We start from the raw sequence: 15,983 nt of genomic DNA, 5'->3' as shown, positions 1-15,983 counted from the left end.
ACTCAATGACACTCTGGTTATCAGCTTGAGTAGACTAACATAGATATGTAGGTAAACAGAGACGCACTTAAGACGATGGATGGAGAGAGCCTACGCATAGATATCTGTGCTTAGGTGTCTGCATAGGTATCTGTGTCCAACCACCTCTGCACTTTGAAGTCCGCTCCCTATGGGGGGCACGCCAGGAGCACAACTTATGCGCGTTTCTTTTTTAAAGTGCGGGCTGCAGTTTCCTATAACTGGGGTCTCCGTTAACTCTCAGCCGTGTGTGTGTGTGTGTGTGTGTGTGTGTGTGTGTGTGTGTGTGTGTGTGTGTCTGTGTGCGTGCGTGTGCGCGCGCCTGTGCGTGCGTGTGTGCGTGTGCGTGTGCGCGCGTGTGTGTGTGTGTACGCCACTGCCCCATCGGTCTACAATCACAGGAGATGCAAAAGTAACAAAGGAACGCAGGATAGGGCAAACATCTTGCAAACTATGACCAGAAAGAGTAAAGTTCTCCACTAGCCTCTGGGGATATCTTTGCCAAGTGATTCTATGCAATTTTAGAAAGATCTTGCCGGAAATGTTGCTGGGACCACTCTGAACCATCGAGTTAGTTAAGGTAATAAGCCAGGACAGGAGGGCAGCAAAGAGCACCCACGGTGTGTCTCCTATGTATCAGGCCAAGGTGTACAGGCTTTAATTCTACTACACCACTTCATCTCACCATGGCTGACGTGGGATGACCTTATGCACCACCTTCATCCGTGAGTAAAAAGTTACTTCAGAATCACCTCCCTTAACAGAAAATAAATAAGTGCGGGGACATAAACATTCCTAGAATTCCTGCCACCATCACCCAACTCTTTATGCTCAGCACCCTTTTCATACGAACGGAAACATAGCTCTCAACGCTACTATTCCATTTCAGAGAGACCTCACTCACATCTAAATGCCTAAATGCACTGAAACTCCACCTCCACCTTGACAGCAGAGGGGAGCAGTTTCCCCACAAGCTAGCTGGCCTGCCACCTCAGCAAGCCCACGGGCCACCGGCCCACAAGAGCCCTGCGTGTCACCAAAAGGCAGTTCCCTTAACCAGTGACTACACGCATGCTCTCTGGAGATGGGCCAGCAAGCAGGGCCGCCGAGGTGACATCGGTGCACAGGCAAAAAGACCTACTACTGGGCATGCACCTGCCTCGGACCCCGCAGGCCAGCCAGGGTGCTCCCTGCGTGGGGCCTCGGATATGCCCCGCAGCTCACGCAGCCGCCACAGCGGGAACGGCCCAGGGGCAGAGCAGCCGGAGGGCCCTGGCCCGCACAGGTTCAAGAGCCCAGCCCGCCAACCACACCGTCCACACCCAGCAGACTCGTGCCACCTACGCAGGAGAAGTTCCCACCCAAGGCCACTCCTCTCAAGACCCAAACACACAGCTAACTCACATAAACAGACACAAGGAATTGAGACTTCTCTGAGAAGGACACAGAGGAATCAAACTGCACCTAGTGACAGAACGTTGACAAAAGTGAGACAACAGATTACATAGACAGACAGATGATTGATACATAGATTGGGTTGATATACATACATATAGGTGATAGATTAATTAGATAGATACACAGATGAGAGTAGATAGATGATAGATCATAGATAGATAGATAGGTAGATAGATAAAGGGATAGGTAGGTAGGTAGATAGGAGAGCATCATACTAAACAAAGCTATCTCTCGCTCAAGACCATCTACGTGCTCCCTTACAGGAGACTCACTTGAGATCCAAGGACACAGACAGACTAGAAGCCGAAGGGGCGGGGACAGGTACCCTACACAGGTGAAACTGAGAAACAAACAAACAAACAAACAAACAAACAAACAAACAAACAAACGGATTCTGTCTGAGTCCCCAGAGACAGTCACTAGAAAATAGCCCTATCTGGCCACCGTGAATTCTTTTTGTTTGGTTTCAGCAGGGCCCAGCCATAGATTTAGTGGTGCAGCAACGCCCTTCTCATCGTCTCTCACCTCAACAACTGAATTGCGGTAATAATATGCGTCTGGGCCTTTGAAATCAGTGGCTTTTATGATGTTCACAAATGTAAAGAGGCAATAACCAGATACCGAGGGAAGTTTGGATGCTTAACCGAACACGTCACTCCACAGCACACTCTTTGCTCCCAACTGCTCCTGTCTAGAAACTGGTGTTCCTTTTTATTTGTCCCTCCCTCCTATCAGCGGCGATCACGCCGATGTCCCTCAAACATGGTGGTGAGCAAAGCACCAAGTTTACTTTTCTGTCGACAAGAGGCCCAGAGGAAGGATACTTGTGGTCTTCAGGGAGCACTTAGTCAGTGAATGTGGCTAAATACAGTCAGCAAGCGAGAAGGAGGTAAAAGAGGACAGAGGACAGAGATACGGGTTCAAGTCCCTGCACCACCATTTCCTGGTTTTGTAGGTGCACGCGGCTGACTCGACCTGCAAGTGTCTCGGTGAAAACCCAGTGCTCTCCCTACGGCCTAGTTACCTTGCAAGATTTTTGGAGGCATAATGTAGGGAAGTGACATAGCCTATGTTGTTGACTGTTCTTGTACATAAGGACAGAAGGGCAGACAAAAAGATGATTGATTCATAGATAGATAGATAGATAGATAGATAGATAGATAGATAGATAGATAGATAGATAGATAGATAGACAGACAGATAGATAGAGAGATAGATAGAGAGACAGAGAGATAGAGAGAGAGATATAGGTACATATCAATTAATAAAAGCTATTGCTCATAAACCAGGAGAGTAATGGTGAAAGCACATAGCGAAACTACAAACAAAAAAGAAGAATGAAAAATCCACTTTAAAAAGTGCAGCAAGCAGCCATAAGAAGAAAACAAATCCTACCATTTGCAATGATGTGGACGGAGCTAGACGGTATTATGCTCAGTGAAATAAGCCAGGCGGAGAAAGACAAGTACCAAATGATTTCACTCGTGTGTGGAGTATAACAACAAAGAAAAACTGAAGGAGAAAAACAGCAGCAGACTCACAGAACCCGAGAGTGGACTCACAGTTACCAAAGGGAAAGGGACTGGGGAGGGTGGGTGGGGAGGGAGGGAGGGATAGGGGCGGGGAGAAAGAAAGGGGGCATCAGGATTAGCATGTAGAATGTGTGGGGCGGGGGGAGCATGGGGAGGGCTGTACAACCCAGAGAAGACAAGTAGTGATTCTACAGCATCTTACTACACGCTGATGGACAGCGACTGTAACGGGGTGTGTCGGGGGGACATGGTGAAGGGGTCTACAGCATCCAAACTACACTGATGGACAGTGACTGTAAGAGGTTTTCGCGGGGGACTTGGTGAAGGGGGGAGCCTGGTAAACGTAATGTTCTTCACGTGACTGTAGATGAATGATGACAAAAAGAATTTAAGAAGTGCAATAAGGGCACAGCTCTGAATCATCAGAATAAAAGGACAGGCTTTGAGTGCTCCAAACAAAAGACACAGGGTTAAAAGAAGGGATGAAAGCTCAAGACCACCTACGTGCTCCCTTACAGGGTGGGGACAGGTACCCTACACAAGTGAAACTGAAAAAACAAACAATCAAACAAATGGATTCTGTCTGAGTCCCCAGAGACAGCCACTAGAAAATAGCCCTATCTGGCCACCGTGAATTCTTTTTGTTTGGTTTCAGCAGTGCCCAGCCATAGATTTAGTGGTGCAGCAACGTCCTTCTCATCTTCTCTCACCTCAGTATGCGTCTGGGCCTTTGAAATCAGTGGCTTTTATGATGTTCACGAATGTAAAGAAGTAATAGCCACATAAAGAGGGAAGTTTGGACACTCAAATAAACACGTCAGTCCACAACACACTCTTTGCTCCCAACTGCTCCTGTCTAGAAATGGGGTGTTCCTTTTTGTTTGTCCCTCCCTCCGATCAGCGGCGATCACGCCGTCTTTATACTCATGTGTGGAGTATCACAACAAAGAAAAACTGAAGGAAAAAAACAGCAGCAGACTCACAGAACCCGAGAGTGGACTCACAGTTACCAAAGGGAAAGGGGCTGGGCAGGGTGGGTGGGAAGGGAGGGATAAGGGCGGGGAGAAAGAAAGGGGGCATCAGGATTAGCATGTATAACGTGTGGGGTGGGGGGAGCATGGGGAGGGCTGTACAACCCAGAGAAGACAAGTAGTGATTCTACAGCATCTTACTACACGCTGATGGTCAGCGACTGTAACGGGGTTTTTGGGGGGGACTTGGTGATCATCATGTTCTTCACGTGACTGTAGATGAATGATAACAAAAAAAAATTTTTAAGTGCAATAAGGACACAGCTCTCAATTGTCAGAATAAAAGGACAGGCTCTGAGGGCTCCAATCAAAAGACACAGGGTTAAAAGAAGGGATGAAAACTCAAGACCACCTACGTGCTCCCTTACAGGAGACTCACTTGAGATCCAAGGACGAAGACAAACCAGAAGTTGAGGGGGTGGGGACAGGTACCCTAGACAAGTGAAACTGAAAAGAAAAAAAAAAAAGAAGAAGAAGAAAAAAGATGTGCTGCTGGGATTAAAGACGGCGGCTCACGTGAGAGGGGAGGCGGAAACCTCCTCCCAAAACCAAAACCACATACATACGTACTATATGGAAATAGAACAACTACACCAAATCCTGGAAGAGCAGCAGGGAAGAACGCTGCTGCGGCAGGCTGTCACCTCGAGGAGAAGTGTGACGTACAGCCCCGGAGATGTGCTCTGGGAGCACGAACCTACCGTACACGTGCTGCGCTCTGGAGGATCGGTGGGCTTGGAAAGCAGAGACAGGCGGAAGACTTCGAGAGACTTGAGATTCCAGCCACTTGTGGGACAACACAGGGATCCACATCCGGCCGCTGTGGGACAAAAGAAAGGCGGACAGTCTGAGAGACTTCCTGACAGCGTGAGAAATGCTAAAGGGGCAAGGCTTCCGCAGGGCTTGCCGCTCAGGAGAAAGGACAGGTGCGCCAAACTGCCCGGGTGCACTCTGCCCGGCAGGCGGGGGAGCTTTCAGGAGCTCCGGGCGCTCCATCCCCCTTACCGTGCTGTGACTGGCACACGGCCTGCCTCCCCGCCGGCACCGGCCTGCAAAACGGCCGCCCCCACCTACGGCAGCTTCTCCCTGCGTGCTCCGCAAACTGGCCCCGGCAGTGGAGACGGGCACTGCGGTCGGGAAGCAGGAAAGACCTCTTTCCTCCCGGCGGGGGTGGGCACCGGCACCTCTCCCCTGGGACCCCTGCCACCCCACCCCCCACCCACCCCAAGGGCTGAGCATCTCCAGAGAGTAAAGCTTCTGGGAGCTAGAGGGCGCCACCTACAAATATGAACCTTCAAAGGAACCTGGTAACTGGACTCAAATCAATCTTCCTGAGAAAGAGATCTCAAAATAAACACCAGGAGCATGCTCAGGGAGCTACAGAAAATATAACTGCCCCTGTCTCTCGAGCGCAATTCTCTCTCTCTCTGTCTCTCTCTGTCTCTCTCTGTCTCTCTGTCTCTCTCTCTCTCTCTCTCTCTCTCTGTCTCTGTCTCTGTCTCTCTCTCTCTCTCTCTCTCTCTCTCCCGGGAGCGCTGCTGAGGCCCTGTTCCGAGAGGGGTGCTGCGACAGCCCAGCAGGAACGGCACAGCTCTCGGGTCCACCCCGGCCGGTGCCAGGACAGTCCCACACGGGCTCTGACTGAACTGCAAACGGGGGACGCCGCTCGTCTTAACTCCGCAGGAAAGACAACAGTGCCGCATGCTAGCCTCCCCGTCAATGGCTAGAGGCTACGTGGCTCCACCGATACCAGGTGACGTCAACACCCCGGGCTTCATCTCCTTGGCGATCTTTTTTCCCTATGACCCTTGAAAGCAGCACATGGAAAGATACAACCTACCAGTCTCCACACCGCCTCACCTCTCAGTTTTACGCCAGATGTTCCCGCATCACAGCTTCTCCTCTTCGTTCCCGTTTTCTCGGCTGGTTGGTGTTCTGGGGAAAAAAAAAAAAAAAAAATTAGTCAGATTTGGAATGAAGTGGTAGGGGGTTTCGTAAGATTCTGTTTGACCACCATCAGTAGAACCAAAAGACATCCTTCAGTATGGGAGAATATACTCACCGATGACATATCTGATAAGGCGTTGCCATCCAAAACATGTATCAAGAGCTCACGAACCTCAACACACAAAAAGCAAATGAATCCAGTTACAAAATGGGCAGAGGCTCTCAACAGACACTTCTCCACAGAAGCAATTTCAGGTGGCCGGCAGGCACATGGAAAAGACGCTCCACATCGCTAACCATCAGAGAAATGCACACTAAAACCACAACGGGGTATCACCTCACACCAGTTAGGATGGCCACCACCCAAAAGACAGACAACAACAGATGTCGGCGAGGGTGTGGAGAAAGGGGAACCCTCCTACACTGCTGGTGGGAATGTCAGTCAGCTCAACCATTGTGGAAAGCGGTATGGAGGTTCCCCCAAAAACCAAAGAACAGAAATGCCATTTGACCCAGGAATTCCTCTCCTAGGAATTTACCCTAAGAGTGCAGGAGCCCAGTTTGAAAGAGACAGATGCACCCCTATGTTGATCACAGCACTACTTACAATACCCAAGAAAGGGAAGCAACCTAAGTGTCCATCGGGAGATGAAGGGATAAAGAAGAGGTGGTACATACACACTACGGAATATCACTCAGCCATAGGAAGAAAACAAATCCTACCACCATTTGCAACAACACGGACGGAGCTAGAGGGTGTTATGCTCAGTGAAATAAGCCAGGTGGAGAAAGACAAGTATCCAAGGATTTCACTCCTCTGTGAGGTATGAGAACAAAGCAAAAACGGGAAGGAACAAAACAGCAGCAGACTCACAGAACCCAAGAATGGACTAACAGTTACCAAAGGGAAAGGGACCTGGGAGGACGGGTGGGGAGGGAGCGATAAGGGGGTAAAGGGGGCATTACGATCCGCACACATAATGTAGGGGGTGGGGGGCCACAGGGATTGCAGTGTAACACACAGAAGACAGGTAGTGATTCCATAGCATCTTACTACATTGATGGACAGCGACTGTAATGGGGTGCGGGGAGCGGACTTGATAATGGGGGGGAGTCTAGTAACCACAATGTTGCTCATGTAATTGTACTCTAATGGTAACAACAAAAAAATCACAATGAGCTATCACCTCACAGCATTCAGAATGGCTAGTTCCCCAAAAAAACAAGAAATAACAAGTTATTTATGAGGATGTGGACAAAAGGGAACCGTCATGCACTGTTTGTGACCATGTAAATTGGTGCAGCTACTATGGAAAACAGTGTGGTGGTTCCTACCTATATTAATAGCGGTTTCATATGACCCAGCGTTCTTTTTCATACACAGCAGTGTAACTCCTTTCAGGATACTGGACCTGTTTCCAATGCATACACCACCAAGCAATTCTTGAACACCAGCAGGGTGTCTGAGAACTCAATGCTGAGGCTATCTGCCCAGAGACAACACCAGATTCTACAGGGTAAGGTTTCTATCCTCAAGACTGCCCTCCTCCCCAGCTCCAGAGCCTGGTTGCAAGCCCCACGCAATTAGCTTGTGCTTCCCACCTGCAGGCTAAGATTGCGGGTTCCAACAACTTCCCCTTTAGGTCTGCCCAAGTTGCTAAGGTGCCTCAGAATCTCAGAAGAACACTCACGTTTAACAAAGAGTACCATAAAGGACACAACAGCCGGATGAACACACACATATGGCAAGGTCCCAAATAAAAGAGCTTCTATCCTCCTGGGGTGCTTGGGGCCTGGCCTGGTGGCATGTGCAGGCCACCTGGTTCCCCAGGCATGGAAGCTCTGACAGAGAAACAGGAGATGAGAGAGATGTGCTCTTCTCTTAGGGTTTTGTGAGGGCTTCACTGCAGAGTCATGACTGACTAAATCACTGGCCATTGCTGATTCAGCCTCCAGCCCTCATCCCTTTCCTCTTCCCTGGGGGCTGAGGGCTAATAATTTCCATCCTCTAATCACAAGCTTGGTGCCCCTGGCAACCAGCCTCTAACCTAGGATAGGGCCCCAAAGCCTCTGCATTAACCTAACAAGACACCCATTGGACAGTTATGGCTCAGAAGGATTTTCAGGAATTGTGCACGAGGAGCAAAAATACCTAGGAAATGTATTTTGGTCATCTCAATTACCAAATATTTACTTATCATCAGTCATATCACAACAGGTGTCCCCACATACCCATAATGCCTGCAGGGACCTCCCTCTCCCCAAGACGAGGCACAGAGCTTCCCACTTCCACCATAATTTCCTTCACAGTCATGACATTGATCTGCACCAAGGACGATCCCTTTCAGGAGGATAAAGTGAAGGCTTCCGGCATAATGCCAAGGCCAAGGAGGCCCTCCTCCCCAGGGACACGGGGCAGAGAGATGGGAGAAATGGCTTCAGGAGTCTGTTTTCCTGTCAGCCGCTCTCCACTCCCCCAGCCTCAGCTGTCACCTCACCACCCAGCCTGACACACAGGGGCTTGCGAAGAAAAAAATCCTGGAGTCAGAGCAGCTGAACAGCTGCCGTGTGTGCTCAGCTTTGCAATGCGAGGGGTTCCACTCCTCTCGGGGTTCAGACTGGAAAAACCCGACAGGGAAGATGAGGTGGTCCAGCGACTCCCTGTTGCCACGTCGAATGGGGCAGTGCAAGCTCCACTTCCGCTGGAGATGCTTCCTGGCTGTCTCTGAGCACTTGCAAGGCAGCACGATAGGGTGTAGTTAGGGGGAAAATTCCCAAATCTAGAATTTTAATTTCCTGAGTATGATGACTAGACTTTCTGCTGCTCTGACTACACTGGAGAACAAAGAATGTCTAAGCAGCAGGTTCCACTTCTGAGAGACAGCACCCACGTTACCCGTTCGCTGCTGCCTCTGGTGACCAAGATGAGGACTAGCTGGATGTTACTAGGAAGTTTTGACTGTCAAAACAAAAGTGCAAATTTTGGAGACACCTTCTCAATCCACTCTCTGCATTTGCAGTGAGACAAAGCACAGAAATGGGATGAGGCTCATGACACTGTGAAATATACTCAGCCTAGAAAAAGCCCACTTTATACTTTAACTTCATCTACATGCTGTTCTGCTTCTTCCAGCCCCTCTATCAATTAAGGAACCTAGTAACCAGGATGGGAGGTAGACCTCCAAAGTGTAAGTGAACCTAGGGGGATAAAAAAATGCTGAGATCTGCACTCCCCAACTTCAAGCTCTACCATAAAGCCATAGTAATCAAGACAGTTTGGTACTGGCACAAGAGCAGAGCCACAGACCAATGGAACAGACTAGAGAATCCAGACATTAACCCAGACATATATGGTCAATTAATATTTGATAAAGGAGCCATGGACATACAGTGGCAAAATGACAGTCTCTTCAACAGGTGGTGCTGGCAAAACTGGACCATTGTCTAACCCCATATACAAAAGTAAACTCAAAATGGATCAAAGACCTGAATGTAAGTCACGAAACCCTTAAACTCTTGGAAGAAAACATAGGCAAAAACCTCTTAGACATAAACATGAGTGACCTCTTCTTGAACATATCTCCCCGGGCAAGGAAAACAACAGCAAAAATGAGTAAGTGGGACTATATTAAGCTGAAAAGCTTCTGTACAGAAAAAGACACCATCAATAGAACAGAAAGGAACCCTACAGTATGGGAGAATATATTTGAAAATGACAGATCCGATAAAGGCTTGACATCCAGAATATATAAAGAGCTCACACGCCTCAACAAACAAAAAACAAATAACCCAATTTAAAAAATGGGCAGAGGAACTGAACAGACAGTTCTCCAAAAAAGAAATACAGATGGCCAACAGACACATGAAAAGATGCTCCACATCGCTAATTATCAGAGAAATGCAAATTAAAACTACAATGAGGTATCACCTCACACCAGTAAGGATGGCTGCCATCCAAAAGACAAACAACAACAAATGTTGGCGAGGCTGTGGAGAAAGGGGAACCCTCCTACACTGCTGCTGGGAATGTAAGTTAGTTCAACCATTGTGGAAAGCAGTATGGAGGTACATCAAAATGCTCAAAACAGACTTACCATTTGACCCAGGAATTTCACTCCTAGGAATTTACCCTAAGAATGCAGCAATCAAGTATGAGAAAGATCAGTGCACCCCTATGTTTATCACAGCACTATTTACAGTAGCCAAGAATTGGAAGCAACCTGAATGTCCATCGATAGATGAATGGATAAAGAAGATGTGGTACATATACACAATGGAATACTACTCAGCCATAAGAAAAGGGAAAATCCAACCATTTGCAGCAACATGGATGGAGCTGGAGGGTATTATGCTCAGTGAAACAAGCCAAGTGGAGAAAGAGAAATACCAAATGATTTCACTTATCTGTGGAATATAAGAACAAAGGAAAAACTGAAGGAACAAAACAGCAGCAGAATCACAGAACTCAAGAATGGACTAACAGGTACCAAAGGGAAAGGGACTGGGGAGGAGGGGTGGGTAGGGAGGGATAAGGGGGGGGGGGAGGAGTAGGGGGGTATTAAGATTAGCATGCATGGGGGGGGGGGTAGGAGAAAAGGGAGGGCTGTACAGCACAGAGAAGGCAAGTAGTGATTCTACAACATTTTGCTCTGCTGATGGACAGTGACTGTAAAGGGGTTTATAGGGGAGACCTGGTATAGGGGAGAGCCTAGTAAACATAATATTCGTCATGTAAGTGTAGATTAGTGATACCAAAAACAAAACAAAAAAACAAAAAAAAAAGGGCAGTTCCTGTGTGGTAACCGCCAATGAGTTCTACACAAGGGTATGAAGGGCATATAAAAGTGTAGGCAAAGGGTCTGTTTGTGTTTATACAGAGGATCAAAGCCTAATTGGGCTACCCCGAAAATGAACTAAGATACGATATGAAAAAGAACTTCCAACATCAGCACTCTCTGGAAGACTCATGCCAAAAGATGATCATCAAAAAACCCCAACAAAGATCCACGCACTGCTACAGCTGTAGATGCACTCATCCCACCAGTTCCTGGACTTGCCATGGGAATGAAGGAGACATCTAAGCTGGCCTGTGCATACGGTAAAACAACAAATTTGACTGGATCTATACTGTTGGAACTCAACCAAGAATTAGAAGTGCAAATTGTAGCGCTCCAAAATCTTACAACTACAGACTATTTACTGTTAAAAGAACATAAGGGATGTGAACATTCCCCAGGAATGGATTGTTTTAATTTGTCTGATTTCTCTCAGACTGTTCAAGTTCAGTTGGACAATATCCACCACATCATAGATAAGTTTTCACAAATGCCTAAGGTGCCTAACTGGTTTTCTCGGTTTCTGGAGATGGCTGGTAATTACAGGTATGCTTTGGTTATGTAACTATACTCCTATTATGTTAATGTGTGTGCGCAATTTAAGTAGTAGCTTAAAACCTATACATGCTGAAGTTACTCTACAAGAAGATATGTCAAAGAAATAATCAATCTTCCCATGTTTTCTTCCGCCTGCTACTTCTATAGCTTTTCTTCTTCCTTCCTAATTACAACCCTTAAATAGAATTCGTGCCTCATATCAAATTTACCGAGTATCATAATTCTTCCAAGTGGTAAAGATACCTCAAGACAGATGCTGGGCATAGAAGCTACAGGGCATAACCATGCAAAGAAATAGAAAGCTAACCATTTCAAACAATAAGGCTTCTCTCTCACTTACCAACTCTACATTTCCCTGTATGGCCCCGGAAGATGACTGGTTAGCCAGAGACGGGTAAGATTCCTCAAGGGAGGAACAACCTAAGACAGGCACAGTCGCAGGGGGGTCATCAGGTGAGAAATTGGGGATCAACAGAGGTGAGGCTTAGAACCTCACCCCACCGTTCTGAGAGAAATCTTCTGCATACGTGGATGTTTTATTGCCCTGGTCTAGCTTGGATTAACACATAGTCTACAGGCACACACCTGATCATCTACATTTGCCCTCTTACAACACTAAACTATGTTTTCTACCTTTATTTTGTATCTACCTTCCACTTCAGCATTTTACTAAAAATAATAATAATAAAGAGAGAAATGTGGTATCCACATATAAATCAAGTATAAAAACCAAATGAGTATTCATATTTGAACTGACTGTTTATAGTTCATAATGCATGAGCAAAACCGAAAGTTTCTGTGATGACTGCCCTTGTACTGTTCACTATGTAACTTATTCACTATGTAAGAATTTGTTCTCCATGTAAGAACTTGTTTGTTATGCCTCAGAAGATTGGAGACTGACGAAAATTAGGCTTGGGGTGGATTAATGATTGTGCATTGAGCATTGACTCCCCTATACAGAATTTTATTGTCCTTAACAACCATTTGATCAATAAATATGAGAGATGCCCTCACAGAAAAAAAAAAAAAAAAAAAAAGGACAAGACTTCCAATGGTAAAATAAATAAGTAACCGGGATGTAATGGATAGCGTAAGGAATATAGTCAAGATATTGTAACAGCTTGGTAGGGCGATAGCTGGAACCTAGAATTATGTATATAAATGTTTTATCACTGTGTTGTACACTTGAAACTAACGTAATGTAATACTGTGCGTCAACTACCCTTCAATAAAAAATAATAAACTAAAAAAATAAATAAAATAAAAATAAAAAGTAGAGTTTAAAAAAAAAACGTAAAGGATGAACAGTCGGGATCGGGAATGGACAGGCTGACTGCTGAGAGGAGGCGAGGTCGCCCCGCAAGCTTCCAGCTTGGCTGACGGGCAGGAACGGCGACGCCATCGAGACCGAGAGTCTAAAGGAGAAGCATTTTAAAAATAAAAAGTGTTTCCCAGTTTATACTCTGCTGTGTTATTCACGTACGAGACACAGGCCCCCAAAACTAGATCAGAGAGAAAATCTGGGCAGCCAGGCCCAGTCAGAATGCGGGATGTGGCTATGCTGAGACCCGGTGGTCCCCGACCTACGCTTTCTGTGAGAAGCAAAGAAAGAACCTGCCCGCTAGCTAGGACGGCAAGTCATGGGGTCTGCGCCCTCCTCAGAAGTCAGCCGCCTGGCTGGCCATGGCCGAGAAGGCATGCCTGGCTCCCGGTGTCCCAGAGAAGCTGGGAACGCCCGGGAAAGGGCGGGCCGTGCCCCGGGCAGCCTCTGGGTGGCTCCGCGCCGGGCCGTGAGCAGGCCCTGGCCTCCGGGAGCGCGGGGGGGCGGGCGGGGGGGCGGGGGTGGGGGGCAAGGCACTTGCCGCCCGCCGCACCCCGGGTGCCGAGAACATGCAGAGCCGGCACCCGGGCGGGCTGAGCTCCGACAGACGCGGGCACTGCAGCCCTCGACGGTCCGCACGGTGGCCTCGTCGGTCCGAACACCCGCACGGCCCTCAGCGGGCAGTCCCGGGGGCTAGGGATTCTACTGGGGTTGGCCTTGGGGCCGCGCCGTGGCCTTGGCCCAGGGTCTCCTCTGGGCGGGGCCGGTGTGCTTAAGGCAGTGGGGGGGGGGGGGGGAGGGGGCTTGGTGATGCGGCCCCTGGGTGACGTCACAGCGGCCCAGGCCGCTTTGTGATGCGTCCCCTGGCTGACATACATACCAGGCTCGCCCTAGCTGGGCAGCTCAGTGCGTGCTTGGCCTGAGAAGGAGTTAGTGGCAAAGGAGATCCTCTCCCTAGCTTCAGACCCTTTCCTCGGATCGTTTGGCGCACACCACAACCCATTTTCCCGTGTGGACAGTTTCCTCCTTCCTAAGGTTCGTGCCCCACCCCGCCCGCCGCCTCCCCAGCCCCACCTTCTTCGCCCGCCGGTCCTTCCCGTCCCCGGGACGCTGGCCCCTACCCCTCCTGCCAGGGAGCACCCTGCACCTGCCCGCTGCCCTGGTCACAGGCTGTTCCACTGGGGATCCTGTGCCTTTAGCGGCTGGCTTTTCCCACTTTTCCCAACAGAGTTCCCACTTCCACGGGGAGCAGTCCTGGGCCTCTGGACCATCCTAGGCTCCCAGCAGACGGCTGGAGAGAGACCACCCAGACGAGCTCCTCCTCTGCAGGGCACACGGGCACCACTACCAGCCCGCCTCGAGGTGTCCTGCCTCTGTGAAACCGCCATCCAGAGTCAGCCAACAGACAAGGCCATGGGCAGCGCCACCGCCGGCCTCCTGCGCGCCTCAGACAACCACCGCGCGGGCGGTCGTCGTCTGGTCTCCCCTGGCCCCATACGATGCCGTGGGAGGCACAGACGACGGCCTCGGCCCTACCCGCAAGGCGGACGACGACCCGATGGGCACGCCACCGCCTTCGGGAAAGGCACCCACAACTGCCCCCTGGCCACGGACAAGTCCGTGGGCTGCACAGGCGCCAGCCTGAAGGCTGATGCTCAGGACGACGAGCCCATGGACACGACACCACCCTCCATGGCCGTCATCTTCCGGTCGCCCCCGGCCGCACACGGGGCCGTGGGCAGCTCCACCTTCGGCCCGAGGGCCGGCGATGACGCCCGGGACGAGCCCATGGACACGACGCCACCCTCCATGGCCGTCATCTTCCGGTCGCCCCCGGCCGCGCACGGGGCCGTGGGCAGCTCCACCTTCGGCCCGAGGGCCGGCGATGACGCCGGGGACGAGCCCATGGACACGACGCCACCCTCCATGGCCGTCATCTTCCGGTCGCCCCCGGCCCCGCACGGGGCCGTGGGCAGCACCACCGCCGGCCTCCTGTGTGCCTCCGACAACCACCGCGCGGGCGGTCGTCGTCTGGTCTCCCCTGGCCCCATACGATGCCGTGGGAGGCACAGACGACGGCCTCGGCCCTACCCGTAAGTCAGCCTCGGACCCGATGGGCACGCCGCCGCCCTCGGGAAAGGCACCTACAACTGCCCCCCCGGCCCCAGGCAAGGCCCAGGGCAGCACAAGCGCCCGCCCGAAGGCTGACGCTGACGCTCAAGACGAGCCGATGGGACACGACACCCCCCTCGATGGCCGTCATGTTCCGGCCCCCCCCCCCCCCCCAGCCCCACACGAGGCCGTGGGCAGCGGCACCGCCGGCCTCCCCTGGCCCCACACGATGCCGTGGGAGGCACAGACGACGGCCTCGGACCGGTACCCGCAAGTCGGACTAGGACCCGATGGGCACGCCTCCGCCATCGGGAAAGGCACCTACTCGTCCCCCCGGGCCCCAGACGACGCAGTGGGCAGCACAGGCGCCGGCCCGAAGGCTCACTCTGACTCTCAAGGCGAGCCAATGGACACGACGCCACCGTCGCTCGCCGTCATCTTCCGGTCCCCACCGGGCCCCACACCGGGCCGTGGGCATCACCACCGCCGGCCTCCTGCGCACCTCAGACACCCACCGCGCGGGCGGTCATCGTCCGGTCTGCCCTGGACCCACACGATGCCGTGGGAGGCACAGACGACGGCCTCGGCCCTACCCCCAAGTCGGACGATGACCCGATGGGCCCGCCACCACCCTCGGGAAAGGCACCTACAACTGATCCCCGGCCCCAGACAAGGCCATGGGCAGGACAAGCGCCGGCCTTAAGGCCGACGCTGACGCTCAAGACGAACCAGTGGACACGACGCCACCCTGGCTGGCCGTGATCTTGCGGTCTCCCCCGGCGCCACACGAGGCCGTGGGCAGCACCACCGCCGGCCCGAAGGCCGACGATGACGCTCGGGTCGAGCCGATGGACACGACGCCACCCTCGGTGGCCGTCATCTTCCGGTCCCCACCGGCCTCGCACGAGGCCGTGGGCGGCGCCACCGCCGGCCTCCTGCGCACCTCAGACACCCACCGCGCGGGCGGTCATCCTCCGGTCAGCCCTGGACCCACACGATGCCGTGGGAGGCACAGCCGACGGCCTCGGCCCTACCCCTAACTCGGCCTCCGACCCGGTGGACACGCCACAGCCCTTGCCAACGGCACCTACAGGCCTCCCCCGGCTCCAGACAAGGCCTATGTCCTCCTATCCATTTAACAAAGTCTTTCCCACAGTATGTGCGTATA

This window comes from Manis pentadactyla, chromosome 2 (assembly GCF_030020395.1).
Source record: "Manis pentadactyla isolate mManPen7 chromosome 2, mManPen7.hap1, whole genome shotgun sequence".
Classification (NCBI taxonomy): Eukaryota; Metazoa; Chordata; class Mammalia; order Pholidota; family Manidae; genus Manis; species Manis pentadactyla.
This window is presented reverse-complemented; position numbering follows the sequence as displayed.